The sequence below is a fragment of the Protopterus annectens genome, chromosome 8.part0 (assembly GCF_019279795.1).
Source record: "Protopterus annectens isolate FY-2018-M chromosome 8.part0, PAN1.0, whole genome shotgun sequence".
NCBI classification, from domain to species: Eukaryota; Metazoa; Chordata; order Ceratodontiformes; family Protopteridae; genus Protopterus; species Protopterus annectens.
The window spans coordinates 1,035,825,486-1,035,848,664 of NC_056741.1; the positions used below are offsets into that span (position 1 = coordinate 1,035,825,486).

The 23,179-nt window shown below is 34.9% G+C and overlaps 1 protein-coding gene across 1 annotated transcript in view; it reads left to right on the top strand.

The window, feature by feature from the left end:
* FAM131C (family with sequence similarity 131 member C) overlaps positions 1-23,179 on the top strand; it is a 1,671,064-nt gene that overhangs the window by 881,233 nt on the left and 766,652 nt on the right. The window lies entirely within an intron of this gene.

The window sequence follows — 23,179 nt, forward strand, 5'->3', positions numbered from 1 at the left end:
AGTGTGCCAAGAGTCTGATACCTCTAACTGTCTGCAGTTGTGTATATCAGCTTTGTTCTTGTACACTGAAACCAAAATGCTTATTATCCACTCCTCTGTGATATGCCTGCCTCATTACACCATGATGAGTGTTGTAGTAACCTTATATCCCATAATGCACCCAATACCTTGATGATATCTGCTGAGACTTCATAAGAACCTCCCACTCTCCCTCACTTTACTTTGCTTAGTGCGCTTCATATTTCTATGTTGAGGTCTCCTCCCTCTTCCATCCTATGGTGTGCATGCAGCAGTGAAGCTTTTGCTGAGGTTTTTTTTTGCATTTCGAAGCTTCTTGAAGTGTTCTTTCCCTCTCCCACTAATATTTTCTAAACTTTTAAATAGATTGGCATTAATATCCATTATGAATGGCTTCTGCCAACTCTCTCTTGTCCTCGTGTCTCTATTTCCAACTAGGGTTACCACCTTCTCAAATGCCCAAAATGGGACATTTCTATGGAAACATGAGCTTTTGCTTGACAAGCTATACCTGCAAATAGTACAAGGGACTGAACTTCACATTTTTGCCAAGTTAAAATCTCATTTTTATGGACTTTGAGTTGTTTATGCTGTTTTATATACTGGTTATGTTTTTCAGATACAAAATAATTGTTTAATGTAAATATTAAGAGAAGCATAGGAAATATTTTTGTTGTGCCTAAATCTAAGGACATTTGCCATTTTTCCGTGTTTTTTCACTTGGCATTACTGCCCAAATAGGGACTGTCCTACATAAGAAGGGCAGATAATAACCTTACTTGCAACCCAATTAAGCTTCTTTGTGTGATCTTTTGAGTCACATCAGTAGGAGTCAGAGGTTCTTGGATGTCTTGGCCTATGGTATTGTAACTGCGTTCTTAATCTATTTGTTAGCCAGACAGTATTCTTATTCAGCCTAGTCTATCTTTTCTGTAATGGACTCCTTCCTGTACTCATTATTGTTGCTAACTTTTGCATTCCAGCACTATTTTCCTTAGGTACCTTATATCCATAATTGTCTCATCTGTAGACATGCTGTGTCTTCTTCATGTGTGATGTTTTGGGATCTTTTCATTCTTCTTCTCCAGCTATTTCCTTTTCTTCCTTTGGAACTAGAGCCATGTGTATGTCTTTGATCCAATGGGCTTTGGCTCTAGTCTAGAGCCTTCCCTTAAAACTACTTGTAGATAATTGTCACCATGAGCAGTTTATGCTGGGGATGAACATTTCAGTATGGAAGACTTTGCCATCCCACAAGCAGTTTTCGCTGGGAGATGAACATTTCAGTATGGAGGACTTTGCAGTCTCTATTTTGACCATAGTACTCTTACCATGCTAGAAGAAACTCTACCTGAGTTGCTTGCCAACCACCTCTTATATGTAATCTTGGGCTGATTACCATTAAGCTATTTGACAGACAAAAGTGCAGAATTACCGCTCTTTCATTATTCCTGTTGCCCCAACCTGGTAGACCCATTCAGTCCTCATACATAATTCTGTATGTTTGTCCTGATAAGAGCATTTAGGTCATCCATTATTAAGAGCAACTCATTTTGTCCCAAAGACATCCTGCATTTGATACTTGAATGGCCTCTTTTCTTTGCCATTGCAGACATGTTATCAAGTATAGGCTGAGATCATGAAAATCGTTCCAACTTTACATGGAAATCTAAATACCATGAATCTGTCATAGAGTATGATGACATCCCTCAATGTCTTCAGAAGCCTCTGTCTACCCTCTATTACCACAAAATCAGAGGCATGACTATTTCAAGTAGTGCCCTGTGCCGGTCTCATAAACTTAGCACCCCACCCCTTCAGAAGAGCAAAAAAAATAGAAAAAGTCTGGAACTTCTACTGGTACACAAATCATTTATGGTAGCCAGCTATAAACCTCTATTTCCTGCTCTAGCTGTATTTATACCATCCAAGGGACTCCAGAACAAAATTTGACCCATGTCTTATTAAAGATAATGGAAGATATCTAAAAAACTTTACATTTATTGTTAAGCGAACACTCCCGAGCAGAATCTACAGTCTCTGGGTCTGAAGATGATGCTGATACTATCGTCGAGGTAAATACCAGAGGACAGCAAACATTTCCATCAAGGAGTAAGGAGCCAGTGGAAGAAAGGGCTGTAAAGCCAATCAGGACTTATTCCAACATTGCAGCAGTACTAAACACTGGTGAGGATCCTTTTATTAACACAAAGAGACTGGTTGACCCAGTTGATTTAATAGAATATAGAGAGCAGTGTGACATTTTGAACACATTACTTAAAAAATATAAAAGCATTGATATTGAGAATAAATACTTTCATAAATGCATTGATTTAAGTATTATACCAAAGAGACTTAGGTTTTTCAAATGCCCCAATGGTCTTACAGATAAAGATCTGTTTTTCAATAAACTCAAAGAATTTTTTAATGAAGCTGGCATCAATTTTCTTAGGCTGCTCATTGAACGTAACCATAACACCATGAAAGATCTTAAGGAAGACATCCTTAAGGTCAAACAAGCTATAGAGACTAAATTTCAATTTGTTTTCTGTGAAAGAACTGAGTATTTGTTAATGCTCCAAGACATTGAACAGCACGAGAAATTACCTATTAGAAGAAAGAACAATAAATTAGATTGTGACTTGATGGCATATGAAACAGACAATGCTTATTCTATGTTTATTCGTAATAAAAACAATAATCCTTAATTTTTCACCTGAAATTCACGGGCTTCTAAGCAGGTCCATTTTAAACAGTGAGGACCAACAAGGCCTGCCTCTTTTGCTGATGTTGTCAGAAGTGAAACAGTTCAAACAGCTTTTCCTCATCAAAAAAAGAGCATGGAAGGTTTCATAGAGGCCATTAACATTACGGCTGATTCCTTTATGCCACAGAATGAAACAACAGTGCAATCTTTGAACAACTAGAGCCATGTGTATGTCTTTGATCTGATGGGCTTTGGCTCTAGTCAGCCTTCAGGTTTTGATCTTAGAGCCTTCCCTTAAAACTACTTGTAGATAATTGTCACCACGAGTTTTCGGTTTTGCCCCAAGTGAAAATAACAAGGAACTTGGGGCAAAACTGAAAACTCTTTTAGTTTTCGAAAAGGAACAGAGACAAACAAAACCAAAGCCCATGACAACACGCAAGAAGGGTCGGAAGGCGTCTGACTCCTCAACGGATAACGAGTAAGGTACAGCACATCTATAAAAGACAGTTTAAATCTGTCTAGCTTTAATCTAAATCAGTATCACATCAAATTGTTAAGATTAGGCATTAATTTTGTACCTTCAATGAAAGCCGACATTACCAACATTATTCTTGATTTAAAAAAGTACACTAGAAAGTTGAATTAGTGTTATTTGTTAAAAGATGTTAAATGCACCAAGAGTTTGTTAGTCAAGCCTTGCAGCTATAATCCATTGCTGAACCACACTTTAAAAGTGTTTGAGTCAGCTTGTGAAAATGAATTGAGAGATTAATTAAGTGTCAGCAAAGACAAACTGTTTAACTCATGTAACAACTTGAATAGAGAACTTAGAACAGCTACGAAAGACCTATGTGACAACAAGTCTATACGTATAATGAAAAGTGATAAGGAGGGGCATGCTTATTATTATGGATCAAAATGAGTATGTCATGAAAATTGAAAAAATGTTGGCAAATGAATGTGAATACAAGAAAGCATGTAATACAGACATCTGTGGATGTTATATCTCCTGGTTTTTATATGACATTTTATTAGCTGGCAACTTAAATGAAGTTATGTACAATTTTTGTCATATTGAAAATTCCAGAGTAGGTGTGTTATTTGGCATACCCAAAACTCACAGGATTCAGTTCGATCCGCCCTTCAGACCCATTATATCAGCCCCTAACTATCTTACTGAAGGCATTTCTATCATAGTAGACTCCTTTTTACAACCATTTGTTCATCAAATGGAGTCTTTTCTTAAAGACTCTTGGAGCTTTTCAGAAATTATGAGTCAGTTTATTGAGATAGTTAGGTTTGACCCTAACAAACATGTCATTTTTACCTTAGATGTAGTATCTCTATATACATGCATACCTCAGGAATTGGGCATCGAACATGTTAGAGCGTATTTAAATAGATTTACTCATCTTGACACCACTGACATAAATTTTTATTGCAATTTGTTGGATATAATTCTAACAAATCATTATTTCTTGTTTAATCATCAGTATTATAAACAAGTTCAAGGTATAGCTATGGGGTCTCCCGTAGCTCCTTCTTTTGCTAACATAGTTATGGGATGGTGGGAGCATGAAACTTTGAAATCTTATTATGAAACATTCAGAGTTTATATTATAAAAGGTTTATTGATGACTTGGTGTTTGTGATTGAAGGAGGACATGATAAAGTAGATTTGTTTCTTGGACAACACAACTCGAGTTCTTCTTTTCTAAAGTTTGTGAGTGGTAATGTAGGTACATCCATCAATTATTTAGATGTCCATTTAGAATGGGATAATATCAACAGCAGGTTCAACAGTAACATTCATAGGAAACCCACTTTCATGAACAGTTATTTACATTATTCTAGCCAACACCTGAAATATATAAAAATTAACATTCCTAAAGGACAATTCATGCTAGCCAGTAGGATGACCAGTGATGACCATTCTCTGGCTGAAGAATTCCAATTTATTAAGAAACTATTCATGGAAAGAGGCTATGATGAAAAATTACTGGATGAACGAATACAATAGGCATGGGACAGAACAGAGGATAGGTATTCAGCTATCATTAAAAAAAGTGCTTGTTCTTGCTTTCAGCAACAATGTTTCATTTAATGACAAACATTTGAGTTTTGGGAGGCCTATGACAACTGATGGGCCCATTATTAAAAATGTGATTTCCAGAAACTGGAGAATTGTTGAAGGCAACCATGGCTTGGTAAAAAGTGTGGGTATTAAACCCAGGTTTTTGTACAGGAAGTATTCCATCTTGAGAAGTTTATTATAAAAAGGTAGAAATGTATTTGTTGTTGATACTAAAGGCATTAGTAAAGCACATGGCATGCATAAATGTTATGCATGTAGTATGTGTAGGTTCATCTTGAAAGGGCCATTCATAGACCTACCACATCTTTCCCATACTATACTGGCTATTTTTCTTGTAAAAGCTTAGGAGTAGTTTATGTTGCAGTCTGTAGCACATGTTCAAAATTTTATGTTGGGATGACCACAAGGCTCTTATATATTAGAATTAAGGAACATGTAAACAGTATTAAAAATAAAGATAGCAAGAATGCCTTGTATAGGCACAGCATTGAATGTAGTAATTTCAAGAACTGTTTTGGAACAGGGATATTTAAATTTAAGAGGGGGAAACTTTAAGAATTATTTGGAAGAGAGAGAAACTAGATGGCAGATAAAGTTAAGGGCAGATGTGGCCCCAGGTTTAAACGATGCTATCAACATCAAATGTATTTTAAAGGAAAGTGGGGTATATGCTAAAGTTGTTAAATAAGCAAGTGCATTACCTTTTTGTTCTATTTTATGGATTGTCTTTTTAAATCATTTGATTGAATGATTGTTTTATTAACAAGATGCAATTAGCAATTGATGTATTTTGTATTTATATGGCTTAGAATTTATTTAAATTTGTATTTCTGATGAAGTCTGGTTGACAAAAGCGGTGATTAAACAGATTTTACGCTAAAGTATAGATTCATTTATTTTTACAAATTTATAATTTATTACTGATAAGGTTTAAGCACTTAAAGGTGAATTTAAATTGCTAAGACAGCTTTGTTCCTACATGTTACACATTCTAAAACATCCTGAACTCTTTAATAGGACTGATGTCAGATAGGAAAAGATTCACAATGGATATATCTTTTCTCATGAGTCAAGACAACATCCCCAGATCTTTCTCCACTCCTTGCAGTTTTATCTATGGCGCAGCCTCATTTCAGGTTCTGAAGAATTACTCTAATTTTTTTCTTAAAGTGCATTGTCACATTTTCCATAACCATATAAATAACAAACCATTAGTGATAAAATTAACCTACTTACCTTATACAATACTAGATTTTGCATTGTTTGATATAAAATGCATTATTTTTGCAATTCATTTTGTTGTTAAGCAGGGTCATTTGAAAAATTTCTTGAATCCAAAATCTCCTGACATGATGTCATAATGAACTGAACCCACAATGCCTCATCACCTTCATTAGTACATAAGATGACTATTTCTCCACGCGAAGTGCAGCAGCAGGGAGTCTCACATCCTAGTAAGACAAGCTGTCAGCTATAACTCACAGTTGGAACACCCTACACTGAAAATGAACATGTGATGATTTATTAGTGAAACCATAATGTAAATAAGCAGCTATTCATCTAAAGAAGCATAGTGGTGTGATCGCTCATAATCCATTACTGTTGTATGTAAATTATTAATAAACCCTAAGTTGATATCACTTTGTGGGTGTTGTCATAAAAAAAAACAGTCAATATTGAAGCTAAAACCTCAAAAAAGCAGGTGATAATCTTTGTTTTGGTTTGAAACAACTTGCAACTTTAGTATCAGGAGTATACACAGAAATGAAAGTAATTGTAAACCAGAATTGCATGAGAAGTATAACAATGCATCCTCACTTCCAAGTATTGGGTAGGCACATTTTTCAGTCCAGACACAGACACAGTAGGATGCAAATATAACTGGCTATTGGTTAAACTCTGCAAATGGAAAACAAAGGTTACAATAGCTGTTTTAGTTAGAAGTCAGTCAGATTTTTTTATGAAAAAGATTTCTAGACAAAGCATCAGTTCTAAATTTTATTGTACATTTACAGTGTGCTTTCATTACCTCCATCATCCCTTTTTTCATATGGGGTCAGGGTGTCACTTCCACAGTGACATTCATCTTGAGTCAAGGTTTACACTGCCAGGTAGCTAGCCCTAGCACAGTAGTTAATTTACACAACACCCTCACACCTATAGCCAATTTAGAGTCTCCAATCCACCTACTGCATATCTATGGAATGTGGGAGAAAACCCATGTGAGTGCAGGGAGGACATGCAGATTCTACACAGAAGTCACCCCAGCTGAGAATCAAACCAGAGAACCTCTTGCTGTACGGTGACAGCACTAACCACTCCACCACCATAGCCACCCTGTGTTTCATTATCTATTTTTGTTTTTTTTTAGATCCTATACTTAATAGTGCCTGATTTTTGTTATTGTCAGGGAATATAGATATGTTACACATTAACGAGCTGCATTTATGTTGAGTTAAGAAACTAACATAACTACTAATGAAACAAAAAGGTTAGAATTGCTACATGCATGCCATACAAAGTTGAAATAAGTCAAATGCCAGACTGCTAAGTTGTAGCATAAGTAATAAGTATCTAAGACATTGAACATTCAAAGACAGCTGGCACTGGGCCATTAGATCAATGATTGCAAATTTTCTTCCTTAGGCATCATCCCTTCCAAAGCTCATAATAGACTGGCTTCAAAACAAGAAGTTTTGTAAAAAAATCATTCCAACAGCTCTTTTCTGAAATATACATTTCACATTTGGAGAATTATGTTAACATCATTTGTAGGCTTCTGCAAATTTCTGTCTGCCCTTGGGTGCCATTCAGATTGGCAGACTGTTAGAAGAAAAGAAATGTAATATGCAAAAATCTTTCCTAAACCAGTTCAGATGACAATCATTCAGAAGTTTTTAAGCTGCAAGCAACAAAGTACTGGCTAATCTGAAATTAATATTTCAATCAATTTTCCAAGAATGGTAATTTTCTCCTTTGTGTAAAGTGGATAGCTGTCATTTTTATATTAAAGACTACAACGCTTAATCAAAACTATTTCCAGCAGGACAATTATCTTACAGTGTTTGTTTGCATGAAAGTCTATTACCTTAAATTTTCCAGCTTAATGCATGTTAGCTTATTAGAAAGGTAAACCTCACATTTCATTTATGAGCACTACATCTCTTACCAGACACTGCTATCATGTTTTCAGTTTCAATGGACACAAACCATGTGAAATTCTTCCCTGGAATTTTTTTCAGCAATAAGTTAATGGTCATTTGTCCATAATATGCAATATTTATACAGGTAAAAGTGTGTACTAGTTAGGCCTACACATCTTAAAATGGCTACAGATAAATAGGTGCATGAAAAGACTGTGTTCTCTCCTTATTTCATTTACTTTGGCTATTGAGCTTTTAATGCAAGCATATATGGGAATGAAAGCTTTAGACTAAGAAATTATTGAGGTAACTTAACAGAGCAATTGTCATTCAGGATCAGAACCAAATCCAACACTAGGTGGCCTAGGCAGCTGCCTAAGGCCAGTGTTGGCTGTGGAGGGGCAGCTTTGCTATTAAAAAAAAATCATCTTCCATAAATAAAAAATAAAACAAACACCAGCATTAGGACCCTGTGGGAGAACTTCTGCAAGCCCAGGAACCTCAGTATTAGACAACATCCTAATGTGGGAGATTTAAGTAGGAGATGGTAATGTCTGTGTAATGTAGGGTACAAGCAATCCCACGCCCTGATTTAAAGCAGCATGAATCCATTCCAGTGAGAGTATAGCTGCAATCTTTCTTTTAGAGGGGAATGGCATGTGTAGTATATGCATAATGCCCCAGTCAGGGTCACAACCTAGTTAAGTTACTTTGCTCAGAGTCACACCCTGAATGTTAATTATTAGCAATTAAGTGCCTTAAACCTCCACACCAACTGCCAGTTCTCCTTTAATTTTATTTTTGTTTGTTTTTGTATTTCTTTTTGTTTTTGTAAATAACTGAGGATTACAGTCTGTTAATGTCAGCCATAGAGTTTCCTAGCTGCATTGTTCAGTGTCACTGATACAACAGGTAGCACACTTGCTTTTAGTGCAGAAAGTTGTGGGTTCTCTTTACACACAGGGTCGATTGAATGCTGACACTACACTGCAGCATAAGATGTGGGAGGTGCTGCACTCCTGGGTGTATCCTCTTCTGAATGAGATGCCTAGTAACAATGCACCCTAGTTGGTTTGCCAGCCATTCTCCATTGCAGATCAACAGCACACCATTTTTTAATGTAACACAGGCACTTTATTCTTCAAGGGCAGCAGGCAATACATTTGTAAATGAAGCACTGAAATGCAAAGGCAGCAGTGCTCTCAGGGTTTTGGGGTAACACTGATTCATCGACACATATTCAGAGAAAATCACTTTCACAATTCATTGAATTTTCCAAGGGCAATGAAGTAGTTGGCCAACTACACAACTTTTCCATTTTCCCCACTGTAGTACAATCTCAAAATTGGTATATATAGTTAGGGGGGGTGGGTTATAGCCCCCCCCACTTGGGTTGGTTTTATTTAGTTATGGGTTCCATTATGCTGCAGTGCAATTGTTTCATTGTCCTTGGAAAATTCAGCAAATCACGGAAGTGATTTTCAGTGAATATGTGTCGATGAATAGGTGTTCACTGAATTAACTTTCAAAGAACTAATACAGATCCCACTTAATAGTAAGACCTTTGCCTTTGAATAGTTTCTAAATGTTTTCAAGATTATCAGGGGTCCTGGGTTTTGTTTTCTTACCACAGAGGACATAACATTAGGATGGGTAGGGCATTCTCTCAGATCCAGTATATTTGTGCCCCTAGTGTGTGTATGGAGACTCTGTTCCTGGTTATTTGTGAAGATGAAGTCCAGGAATCTCATTGCTTGCAAGTTTGGAGTAATGTATGATTGCTAGTTAATAGTAGGGTAGTAAAAGTCACCCATGAATATTATGATTAGTTGGATGGTGAGTATCTCTAGTAAGTTTAACTATGTGTTACGGGTTTCCTGTGTCAAAGAGGTGGGACCTATAGCTTGAAAGGATATAGTCTAAGACTCTGTCTATGGCAATTTGGATGTGGAGAAGCTCAAGTGCATCTTTCTTTAGACAAGTCTTTAAATATGTTTGTTTTTGGTATCAGTTGAGACACCTTCACGTTTAGTCGATGCCTGTGCAGTAGATGGTCTAAATGTGTGGAAGGCATCTTAGTATTGCACTACTAGGGTACTATCTATGGCTTTAAACTCAGTAGCTGCACAAATGTCTGCATTCTCCAGGGTGAGGAGATCTTGGAGAGAGTGGAGTTACTTGCTTGGACTACTGGCATTTAGCAGCAACACCGTTTTTCTGGGGTTGGTCTTGCTATAAATGTTTGACAGTTTGGCATTGCCCAGAAGGACACAATGGAGGGGGCAGGACAATGTTTTAGTCAATATTCAAAAGCCTGGAGGGGATAAGTTTAGACCATCCCTGGCAGAACGGCATGGCCTGTTAACCATATCATCCCCTGATGATAAATATTGTACCCTCTTGGAGTAACATTAAATCTAAGCCAAATATTTAAGCCACTCATCTTCTGTTCATATTGTGGCATCATCCTTGGAGAAGGTAAAATCCTGCTCAGTAATAGGCTCACACCAGTCTGGGACACATAATCTGAGAGCACCATTATGTCTTATACATATAATCCAGGAAGGTACGTCTCAGACCATTTGTATTCACATGGAATATGACCAAATCATACTGTTACTTGCGATCCAAAACCCTGAGTGCATGCATGATGTGGCAATACTGGCCCCTCATAGACAACTGGCTGTGACTTTTCCCATACTCATCCTTGTGACTAGGACATCTGTGTGTCAAACAATAAAGTTTTCTATGACCAAAATATTGGGTTTTGCAGTGACTTGTCTCATGGGCTTAGACGTTGAGACTCTGTGAGATTTAGTTCTATGTTTTGTGATGATGTTGTATTGCTGGAGTGCTTTTGGGGCTGTTTGGGGATATTTGTTGTAGGCACAATATCTGGGAGGTCTGTGGGCTTTAGGAAGATTACACTTAAGTGCTTGAGTATATGCAGTTTTATGCATCTAATTCTTAATGCATGTAGTAGGAGTAGTGTGTGCATTACTGTCAACATGACTGGTACTAAGAGTGCTTGTATGCGAGAGTTTTGCCTCCAGTAACACTGTGTAATTAAATCTCTGAAATATCTTATCCGTTTAAGAATTAGTTGATTATCAGTAACATGAGACAATTACTTTATTGCCTTTGGATACCCATATCAACTAGGCTTGCTGCTGAGATAGCAGGGAGTTTATATCCATGGTTACAAGTCCAGCTTACATGATCAGAAGGCTGCTAAAAGAGTATGGAGTAAAAACAGGAATATCTAATACCAAACTTGCAGGGCAGTGTCTGTAACTGTGCAAGGTAGTTTCTGTTTGCACAAGTGGGGAAGTTTCTAGAGAAAATGACAATTCTAGATGCCTGCGTCTATCCAGGCCATTGCAAAAATACACTGCACAATGAGCAGCTTTGCACAAACAGGCCAATACAGTCACATTAAACTGACTAAGCACATAAAACAACATTGTGGTCAATCAGATAAGCCAAGAGCTGCACAAACCGGTGGCCCTTATGCAGATACATTAAACTGACTAAACACTTAGTCTTGCAGCCACTCAGAGAGTCTCACTCAAACTTATTTCTCTGTGACTCCCAGCTCAGAACAGACCAGGCTGCCCCCCCCCCCCACCACATACACACAAAAACACACATACTGCCACTAGAGCACGGTCTTGGGTTTCCTTACTGTAGAATCACAAAGACAAAACGTAATGAATAATACAAAAATATACCATTAGCACAGTTAGAATAAGTTATACAAGTGCAGAACGTACCAAAAGTACTAATATTGTGCTTGCCTGGATTGTTCTCGATTCAAGACAAACTCTCTGAAAACAGCAGCATGGTCATCAAGCATTTGTGAGCTGTGTGGAAATGAGCTCACAAGTCCACCTGTCAGTTTCTACAGTCGCTGTGTGAAGCTAAAGAGGCTACTTGCAGATGCCTTCAATAGTCAATATAATGCATTGTTCTGTTGGGCATAAAGGTGTAATGTAGTTCAGAAGAAATCAAATCAGAATAGCTAAACACTTATACAAGAAAAACATTTATAGCTCTGTAGATGTGAACAAACTGTAAATCCTTCTCAGATTATGTGAGTTTATTTTCAGCAAATACAGTAACTATATGGCAGGATTTAGGATTTTCAAAGGATCATATTCAAAGAAAGGGAATGATATGGTTTAATGGAAGAGTACTGACTTTGGAGGAACGATGGTATGACACACTTTAATGTTATTAAAATAAGTGTTATATATTTTATTAAAATAGTTGTTTTTATCAACTCACTTTTCTGTTCAAATGTTTCAGATTCAGACATTTTCTAGATCAAAAACATTTATCAAGCGTCATAACATAATTCAAATCCATGTTGATTTCTGATGGCAATCTCTGCAAGTGCTGTTACAACAAATCAAACTCACTGAAAACCATTTTCAGCAACAAAGAAAAAAATTAATTTTGCGGAAACACCTATATGAGGGAACTCCTCCACACACACACACACACACACACACACACACACACACACACACACACACACACACACACACACACACACACACACACCTTGAGCTTATATACTGTAACTCTACTGATGTACAACCATAGGGAAAAGTTCACCCTTGATAATCACTGACAGTTTCTTCTCCGGGTAAGAACAAGCCGAGATCTATAATTGTGAGACTTTTTTCTACACAAGATAAAGATCTTATATTAAGAAATGCTTGGGCAAATTCTCCCATCAAATACAATGATTCATTAATAAGATTTGACAATGATTATTCTACAAAGGTGGTTTCAAAAAGAAAAGAATTTCTACCAATAAAAAAAACCTTGAAGAAAAAGCAACTGAAAGTCCATCTTTTATTTCCAGCAAGACTGAAAGTTTTTCTACCAAATGGAATAAAATCTTTGAAACAGTAGATTCAGCAATAAAATACCTTACCAACAACAACATCCTAACACATGAAGAATCTATGGACTGGACAATAAGTACACGAAGAGAAATGCTGAAGTAAATAATTGGAAAACTGTTGAGCAAAAGAAAAAAAACTAAAGGCCAAATAATCTTACATATGTTATATTCTGTAAAATCTAAATAATAATACTAACAACAAAAGAAAAGTTCTTACTGTCTTCAAGTTACACCAAAACAGGTACTGTTTTCAATTATATTTTAAATGTCAAAATTAGCATAAATGTAAATACATTTATCTCAAATCACATCAATATACTAAGCATAATTTAAACATTACTCTATTTTTCATTATTATCCATCTATTATTTTCATATTCTTAATCAGAGTAATCAATGCATAATAATGTTCCCAAATAGTTTATTTATTTATTTATTTATTTATTTTCTCTCTTTGTGTTTTGTTTTATTTGTTCTCTCCTTTTATAAAATCTTCATTAACTTATAATACTTTAATCAGTATATGGTTATATTGCTTAATAGGTATAGTAATGGCTGCTATATAACTTATTATCAGTTACATCCCTGATAGTATTACTTTTATAAGTTAAAAGTGTCCCTGTTTGGATAAACGCTAATGCTGGGCAGAAATGTGTTGCTTTTGAAATGAAGTATTTCAGTTAGGATGTATCATAAGACTACTTTAAATAATCTTAAAAGATGTTCTGCCTTTGACCCATATGCACATACTGATATAGTCCAGTGAAAAAATATGTTTTAAGTGATATTTTGAGGCTATAAGTCATGTGTGTTGTGGCTCCAGACATCCGGAGTTGAAAGATGCTTGTGACTAGCTTAGATATCCTGTTGTCTTTTCTTTTGTAGAGAAATAAGGCATAGCATGTTTAAAATGCAAAGTTTGACAGTTGTGAACACTACTCCGTAAACTAGAGTGCTTGCGTGCACACTACATGAGTTTGTCACCAAATAAGAGGAGGAAAAGAAAAAGAAAAACACATACCTTTTCCTGCTTGGTTCTCGAGACAATTTAACAGCCACAAACATCACTAGAAACTTGAGTTACTTATTGCTTGTCGCATTTAATTGTGTACGCCATCCCCTGACTCTTTCTAATTGACGTCTAGTCAGAAAATAAGCTAGGTTCACATTTAAAGATACAGAAACCTAAATTCCTTCTAAGGAAACATAAATAATATAAAAGGTTCATATAAATATACACAGATATTTATTTTTGAAGCACTTTCAGTTTATGGCTACTGATGTCTTCTAGCACCTTGATAGATAGGACATATATCTGCTTGTCTTTCTATCAGTTTAGATTTCCAGACATTTTAGCTATCCCTTACTATGTTTTATACAGCAGAGTTTAAAAAGCAGAAATTAATCATCAGCAAATAAAATCACTGCTAGTTTACAAATTCTCTAAAGAAACTAGTAAATGTCAAGCAACTGACAGGTTTGTTTTGGGGAGGGTTGCCATTTCCCACGCTGGTGCTCCTGCAGAATACTACTGATGTCCTGCTGCCAAGGTATGCCCTCGGGTGGGCAGGTGGGATGCAACAAGAAGGTTGGATGTGCATTTGGCAAATCAAACATTTAGATGGCGGTATGGTATACTAGATGGAGAAAGTGGAAGCAATGATTGTATAGGCAACTATAATGAGTAACATAACAACAGTGGATTTGACCCGGTGTGTCAATTATACAATGTTTATATCCCATGTGGCTTTGGGCTTTGTCGAAGCATCTGTGTTCTACACACATATTGTGTTGGATCTGATTTGAGTGGAAGGGGAGAGGCTTAGCCCACACCCTAATTTGTTACTGGGTTGCCATGCATTATGGGCATGCATTGTGGCAGGTACTCAACGGGCTATCCATCCTTAGATGGCTCATGCTGTTCCGTTTGCTCATCTGAATGGTGACTGCGGCTGTGCTCTTCTTGTTATGTTGCCTGGCTGTGGCTTCACCCTTCTTATAATATTGCCTGGCTTTTACATTATCAAGAATGACACAATACTAGTGTATGCGGGTATATCATGTTACTGTTAGTGTGGACAAGGATGCTTGACAATGCAACTATGATTCTTGGACCTTTCTGCAGACGGGTGTGTTGTCTGGCAGTTGAGAGCCTGGTTGTTCCTGATCAGCGGACCTGTATTTTTGTGTTTCAATGTGACTGCATGAAAGGATGCCAGTATTGGTCTGCAAGTTTGGTGGGCAGTAGATTCGTTGGGGATTGATTTGAGGAGACACTTGTATTATGGATGGGGCACTTGACATTTGATAAATGTATCCTCTCAATGATGCGTTCTGTCTGGTCATTGGCTGTAAAACAACTTTTCTGAGAAATATTGTTGTGGTGCCAGTTAATGATTTGGATTAAATGTTTCTATATACAGTCGTGAAGCAATTGCCAGGATAAAATGGTACTCTTGCAGTGCATGGATCATTGTGGCTGTCCTCCGATGTTGGAGGAAAAGCAAGCTTCTTGGACACCTTTTTGACGTGGTAAAGATGTTACCCCATGGTTTGTATACGTTTTGTCTCTTTGCTGCAAAATGGGTTGGGAATTTTGGCCTGTAATATTTTCGTACATGGTGGTTTGAATCTTGGCAGCTTCCATTGTTTTGATGTGTTCTCCAGTATACTTTTGTTCAGTCATAGGATTGAATTACTGGTGTTGAGTAGGTCAGGATTGTATCTCCAGCACTTGTTGTCAGCAGATAGACGCACTGGTTGGGTGTCAGTCTAAGCTGTGGGAGTTGATGTGTGATATACATAGATGTTTGCTTTGAGGGTGTGGTCAAGTGCGCTGCATGTTTTACCTCTGTACTGTGTCAGTTTTCATTGTGCAGGGTCGCTCTGAGGGTTGATGGAAGTGTTGGCAACAAGACACTCAATCAGGTAACAACATTATGAGTGGTCTTTTGGATAAGGGAGCTGTCTAAATTGTGATCTTGTTGTCTCCAGCCATGGGAATTGTCATTGAAAAGCTGAAAAATGCAATCAGAGGAACATATTTAATGTCTACTAAAGAAATATTAATATACTTATACATTGTATCGCATTTCAGTTTATGTTAAACATGAAATATGATGTGGTTTCAGAACTATTCATGTTTTATTCCAATATGACTTTGCAAATATTAATTTAAACACTGGTTTCGGACTTGAGTAGTCTAAAACAATTGCACAACAATGGTAATGTATTATACAGTAATGTCAGTAAATAGTTTTCAACAGATGTATGAAATATACAGTTATAGATTTTAACATGATGTTTATTAATACCTAAATTATTTTGAAATGATACTACCTTAATCTAAATATTTGTACCTTTTGAAACCTGCTTAGAAGTAAGTATTATTGAATTACAATAAGATGAGTAAAGAATATATGTATATATTTTAGCTGATTAGATTATCTTAATATATTATTCAATTATCTTTATTTAAAACTAAGAGGATAAGAGAAACTGATCCAAATATTATTTGTGAGGGTAGAAAGTTTGTTTGGTTAGATTCACTAACGACCCGAAGAGGTATATTACCTCATAGCAATAGGGAATGGTTTTTAAGGTTAAGAATTACAAGTTTGGAAGTTCTTTGTTTTTTTTTTATTCTATCACTTTGGTGTCACTCAGAAACATGCAAAAATCATACAAGAAAAACTTTTTGAATACTGTATCCAAGATGGAACTAAGAATAAACAATATTTACATAAACTCACACATAAAACAAACTCAAAACTAGGAAATGAAATGTTTATCCATAAATGTTAATGGTCTAAATAATAGTAATAAAAGGAGAAGCCATTTCAAATACATAAACGTACATAAACCACAAATAGAAACATTTATTAGATAGAGATATAAACAACTTAAATATTAATAATTATACAGTACTAATAAACTCTCAATACAAAACAAAAAAAGAGGAGTAGCTATACTACTGCAACTCAACTATAACACCTAAAATAATTACTACTCATCAAGATACATCAGGTATGTTTTGTCTAGTTTCAATAGAGTTAAATAAGAGAATCTATCGTTAGTAAATCTATATTGGATCCCAGGACTAGGATTAAAACAGTTAAACAGCATTTTGAAGAGATAATTCATTTAACTAAGGGTAGCCTGATATTGGCAGGAGACTTCAACTGTATAATGAATGAAAAGATACAGATTCTAAATCCAAAAGAAGAAAACAACCCATCTCTAAAGCACTATCAAAATTTATAGATACATTGTATTTAAAAGATATAAATGAATTTGCAGAACCAGACTCACTAATCTTCACATTTTATTCTCATAGATATAAAACTAACTCTAGAATTGATAGAATATATGTTGCCAATGACCTAATAACAAAAATTGACAAAGTCAAAATCATAAATTGTCCTTTATCTGATCATAATGCCATAGTCTTTGAGATAGAGCTTACACCATTTTATTCAAATCCCATTACTAGGATACCTTCCTATATCACAAAATTGAGAGATTTCAAAGAATTTTATGAAGAAACAATCAAAACTTTCTAGAAATAAATTACACAGAAGATATTTCAGAAATATATGTCTGGGATTCATTAAAAGCAGTTACATATGGGAAGATATTATCCTGGTACATAAATAAAAGGAAGTTATGGAATAAAGATATGCTAGACTTACAAAACAAAGCAGATAAATTGAAACTGGAAATACAAAAGGGTAATGCTACTCAAGTTCAAGAACTTACACAAATCAATAAGAAGTATACAGAATTGCTACACCATAAGATTATGATTAACTTAGAAAAGATAAAATAAACTCATACTCTACTAATTCAGCACACCTGAGATACTTAACTAATAGAACAAAAAAATAATTAAATCTAAGCAAATAAAAGAAATATTTATTCCCAATACTAACAAAAGAGTTACGGAACTAAATGATATTTTAGAAGCATTCAGACTCCAATTTAACATTGATAATTCCATAAATACTCAAGATACACCTACTAAGGATATAAAAAAATACTTAGAAAGCAATATTCATATTAAATTAACACAAGAACAAATAGACATTATAAACAAACCAATCAATATGACAGAATTAAAATCACAAATTAAAAAGCTCAAGACAAATAAAGCACCTGGCCCAGACAATATGCTACCAGAAATGTATAAATTAATACCCAATCAAGCCATATCTTTATTATTTAAAGTATATGATATAGCCAATAAAGATTTGAATATACCACCCTCTTGGAAATATTCATTGATATCCCCAATTATCAAACCAGATAAAGATGAAAAACAGTGTTCCTCATATAGGCCAATATCATTACTCAATATAGACTACAAGATGTTTATGGCTATATACGCAGATAGGATCAAACACTTTCTTCCTTTCTTAATTCACAAAGATCAAACAGGTTTTATTAAAGGAAGAAATACTTCAGATAATATTAAAAGAATACTAACATTAATAGATTATAGCAAACAAAGTCCTAAATTTAAATGTAATCTCATTAGATATTAATAAAGCTTTTGATTTGGTTAACTGGAACTTTCTTTCACTAGTTTTAAAAGAATATAACTTTCCTTCTAATTTTAATAATCTTATCCAAATACTATATGAAAGATCTACTGCATATGTTAAACTGGGATCATATAGATCAGGCCCTATAACAATAAAAAAGGGAACTAAACAAGGTTGCCCTTTATCACCATTGTTATTTGCATTACTCATAGAACCCTTTGCAAATCAAATCAGATCAAACAATAACATAAAGGGCATTTGTATTAATAAAATGTTAAACCTTAAAATCCAACTCTTTGCTGATGACATACTATTAACTCTCTCAGATGCAAATGAGTCTTTGAATGCTCTATTTAACTCCATGAATAAATTTCAAAATATTTCAGGCTTAAAATTTAATGAAAACAAAACTAAAATTATGCCCTGTAATTGTAAAAAAAAATAATATAAACAAAAGATTTTCCAAATATATAGTAACAGAAAGTAAATTATTATATCTGGGAATAAATCTACTCAATGAATTAACAGATTCTCTAATATTTAACTATAATAAAATACTAGACAAAATAGAACAAACAATTGGTTACTGGAATAAATATATCTTTTCAACAGCAGACAGATTATATCTTATTAAAATAAACATATTTCCCAAAATATTATACTTAATACAAAATTTTTCATTGCCACCTCCCAAATATATTATTCAAAGATACAATAAACTAATTTTAAATTTTCTATGGTTTCCAAATAAACCATAGCCTTAAATAAACATTTGCCAGATTGGGAAGATGGTGGAATTAATTTACGGATATTGATTTATATATTACCTCATCTGTTATTAAAAACATAACACTATGGTTAAATAATTCATACACACCTATATGGAAACAAGCCCATGAGCAGATTTACATAGAAATCAATTATAATCACATACAGGACAACTTAACAGTAATACCATCACCTTATATGGATGTTAAAAGATTATTTTTTAGGGAAAAGAAATAATATTAATAAATTGCCATCAAACTATGTAAGCTCTACACTTTCAGTGTTCAGAACATATCTAAACAAAATACCAAATATTAATTCTTGGATTTTTCTTATTTTCCCTATAGCTTTTACACCAAATATTCTAGATACATTCCAAATATCTAAAATAAATATACTTAAAGAAGAAACATTACTCTTTTGGCATCAACTTATAGAGAAAGGGAAAATTCTAACAAAGGAAGAGATAATTTATAATTATAATATAAATAAAGACAATTGGCTGTTTTACAAAATCTAAGGCATTTTCTTATAAATAAAATAGAACAAATGCAACCTTCAGTTAGACATGAAGCTCCAAAACTCATTGAATACCTTATTCTTATCACAAAACAGCCTTATCAGGGTACAGGTTATTTGTCTAATATCTATAAAATTGTTAAAAAAACAAAAAAACTATCATGAAAAATCATACTGGGATTATTATACTTTAATAAACAACCATCCTCCAGTTGAAGAAGAAAAAGTAATATTCTAAAATCTTCCAAATTTTCTACATTATCAAAATACTGGCAATTATTCACTTGGAGATATCTACATAGACGTTTCTATACACCACATAGGTTAGCCAAAATGTATTCTATTGAAGATCAATGTTGGAGATGCCATACCAAGATAAAAGCAGATTGGCAGCATGTTTTTATGAATGTATAAGTCTCAATATGAACTGGGAATCCATTAATTATATTTTTCAGACTGTCTATAATGATAATTTTCAATTAACAAAGTTTTTAATTTTATTCAACTCTCCTATTCCAAACTGTGTACCAAAAAGACACTAAAATTCTATGGTCACTATTGGCTATTTCACGTAAAATCATAACTATACACTGGAAAAATGAGGACGTTCAAGGAATTTGAGACTTTAACAACAACAGTTGCTCACATGGAAATATTAACAGTGAAGAACAGAACTAAAAGATCTACTTCTTACTATTACTCTTGGATGAAAGTACTGGAAATACTTGAAAATATCGAAGAAGATATATCATCTTATGTTTCTAACTTTATATAATATAGAATTTCAATGTTATTTGCATAGACACCAATGTAAATAGTTATATAATGGTTTGAAGTTAGTAATGTTTTAGAATTGTAAATATGTTATTTATCTTTATTTCATGTAATGTTTAAGACATCTTATTTGAAATAATAAAAAAAAATATTTAGTGAGATAATCACTGACAGTGGTTTAGAATCAGTTTCATTTGCAGGACAACACTTGCATATATTACCATCTGTAAGCTGACTGCATCCTCATAAATCTGACCTACCTGTTTATAAGAACCAAATTAATTAGAGCAACTCAATACATTTTCTTTTTCAGAGTTGCTTTGCAAAACCTCCATAGTTCCAATGACAGTTTCTGAAAGTTCTTTAGACATATCGCATACCAAATTTGTGAATATCAAAACACTTGTTTACAAGCTCACAAATCCATAAACTTTCTGCATGCATGAAAGGCCTGCAATAAAATGTATTTCCCATTTTTTTTCAGTCAAGTGTTTGATGAGTAAGAGATTCAGTGCTACATTTCCTGGGAAAGGCCAGCTTCCAGGAATTAATCATTTGAGCTTCTCTTTCCATGAATGCTGAAATTGTATATTTATAAGCCCTATTACTAAGTCATCTTTGTTAACGTAAAGGCCCCAACCTAAGGATGGCCAACACTATGGCCATAAATTACTTCACCGTTAAGAAGAAATATAAATCCCCTCATCCAGAAAAAAATAGCAAGCATTGCCCTGTAGTTAGGGCAGATGGCATAAGCTCTGAGCAGTTGATTTTTATTTTTATTTTTATTTATTTTACATTTGTTAACTGGGTTAGTCTGGCTGAGCTTTTGGCTCATTTTCAGCAGAAACCTGGGGACAAAAGCTCTTCAGGACTAGAAAATTTATTAAATTTTAGTAACATAATAGTAACATTTAAATTTTAGTAACATAGTAGTAACAATCAGCTATAGGATCTTACTATCCGAGACCTGGAGAGAAAAAAAGCTCCTCAGGCAATTCAATTATACAGAGTATTAACAATTGGCAGACAAGTATGTGAGTTGTTAAAAACAAGGTTTTAAACAAATTAGCAGAAGAAAATGTGACTAGTTACAATATTATTTGAGCTGCTTAGAGCAAAATGAGTTAATAGTTAGGCAGATGCTTATTTAAAGTGGGTAGGATCTAGTTGTATAGGAGTTTGGGGACAAGAAAGGAAAGTAAGAATGGCTTGTAGGAGACGTAGGGGAGGTAGTGTATAGGAGACAGACTAGACAGGTAGGTTGTTTTGAGACTGTAAGAATTAAGAGTGGTTGGAGAGAGAGGAAGGGAAGAGGTAGAAGAGGCAGGGGAATAGTCTTCTTCTTCTTTCAGCTGCTCCCATTAGGGGTCACCACAGCAGATCAGTGTTAGAGATAAATTAAGAGTGAGGTGGTGAAATAGGTGAAAGGATGGTAGTTTCAGGGTGGTTGGCTACAGTGGCAAGACCACTTTGTTTTTAGGTATTTCCTTGTGGCTAATTTTAAACTTTTGTTATGCTATAATTAGCTGCTTCCTGTGCCTGGGATTCAAGCTTTGATTGATTCCACCTTCATTTGCCTACTCTGTGACTCAGAACACTTGACGTCATAGTGATCCTGGGTCAACCCCTGAAAATAGACAATCAGGGGAATTCATTAAAACCTACCCTTTCTTTTTAGATTCAGTAAGCGCCTCTTAGTTGTGAGCAAGCACATGCAAACAAGGAAAGTTCTGTGTAATGCAAATTACTTCATAGGCAGATGAATCTTATGCAAATTATCCAGGTGGAGTAATCCAACAAACAGAAGGGTATCCGTGTAGATCCTGTGTCCGTGTCCAAGTGTATGCGGCAATATTTTGCATACAGAAGTGCACACAGAAAGAAAGGGACATAAAAGTCCACAAATATAGACATAACTGCCTTGAAATGGTTAGATCACATACACTGATGTGTGAAAAATGCATTGCGGATGTCTGAAAATGAAAGGGAGTTTTTAAAAATTATTTTTTTAATGATTTTGGCATGTTTGCACTATACACCGTAGTGCACAAACATGCTGAACCGAAAAAAATTGGTGCTGTTGCCTAGGTCATATGGCTATGAACTGTATAGTTACCAGGCTGTCAGCATGGATATGTATGCAAATGAGGTGAATTTGTTGAATCGGTAAAAGGAGCAACCATGACTGCAGATCCCTTTTCTGTAGGCTCCAAAACTATGTTGATATTTCCACTGGATGTGGATGCCAGCATGGTGGTGTGTCCCATTAGTTTTAAGTCTGTACAAAAAAGATCACCCAGGTCATAATGATGACATAAGTAACAACTAATTAAAAATGGATGTATTCAATTATTCATTTTGACTTTTGTATGAGCTCTGCTGCACAGCACGGCACAGACCATCATGTTTCGCAATAAAGTAGGGCCAGTAAATGATGTTAATTAATCTAGGCAGGTAAAATGCATAATAATTAGCCAATCACGCATGCTGGGCCTACAGCAGACCTGTATAAATTATGCATACACCCTACATTCTGATTTTATCCCAGTACTCTGGACCACTGGAGTACAGACTTGGGAATTTTAACTGAGATAATGCTAGGGGCTTCTGCAAGTCTGCTACATATATATGTGCTAGATGCCAAAGTCAATGCTGCTGTTGCTGCTGACAATAGGCCTAGGCTAAGGAGAAG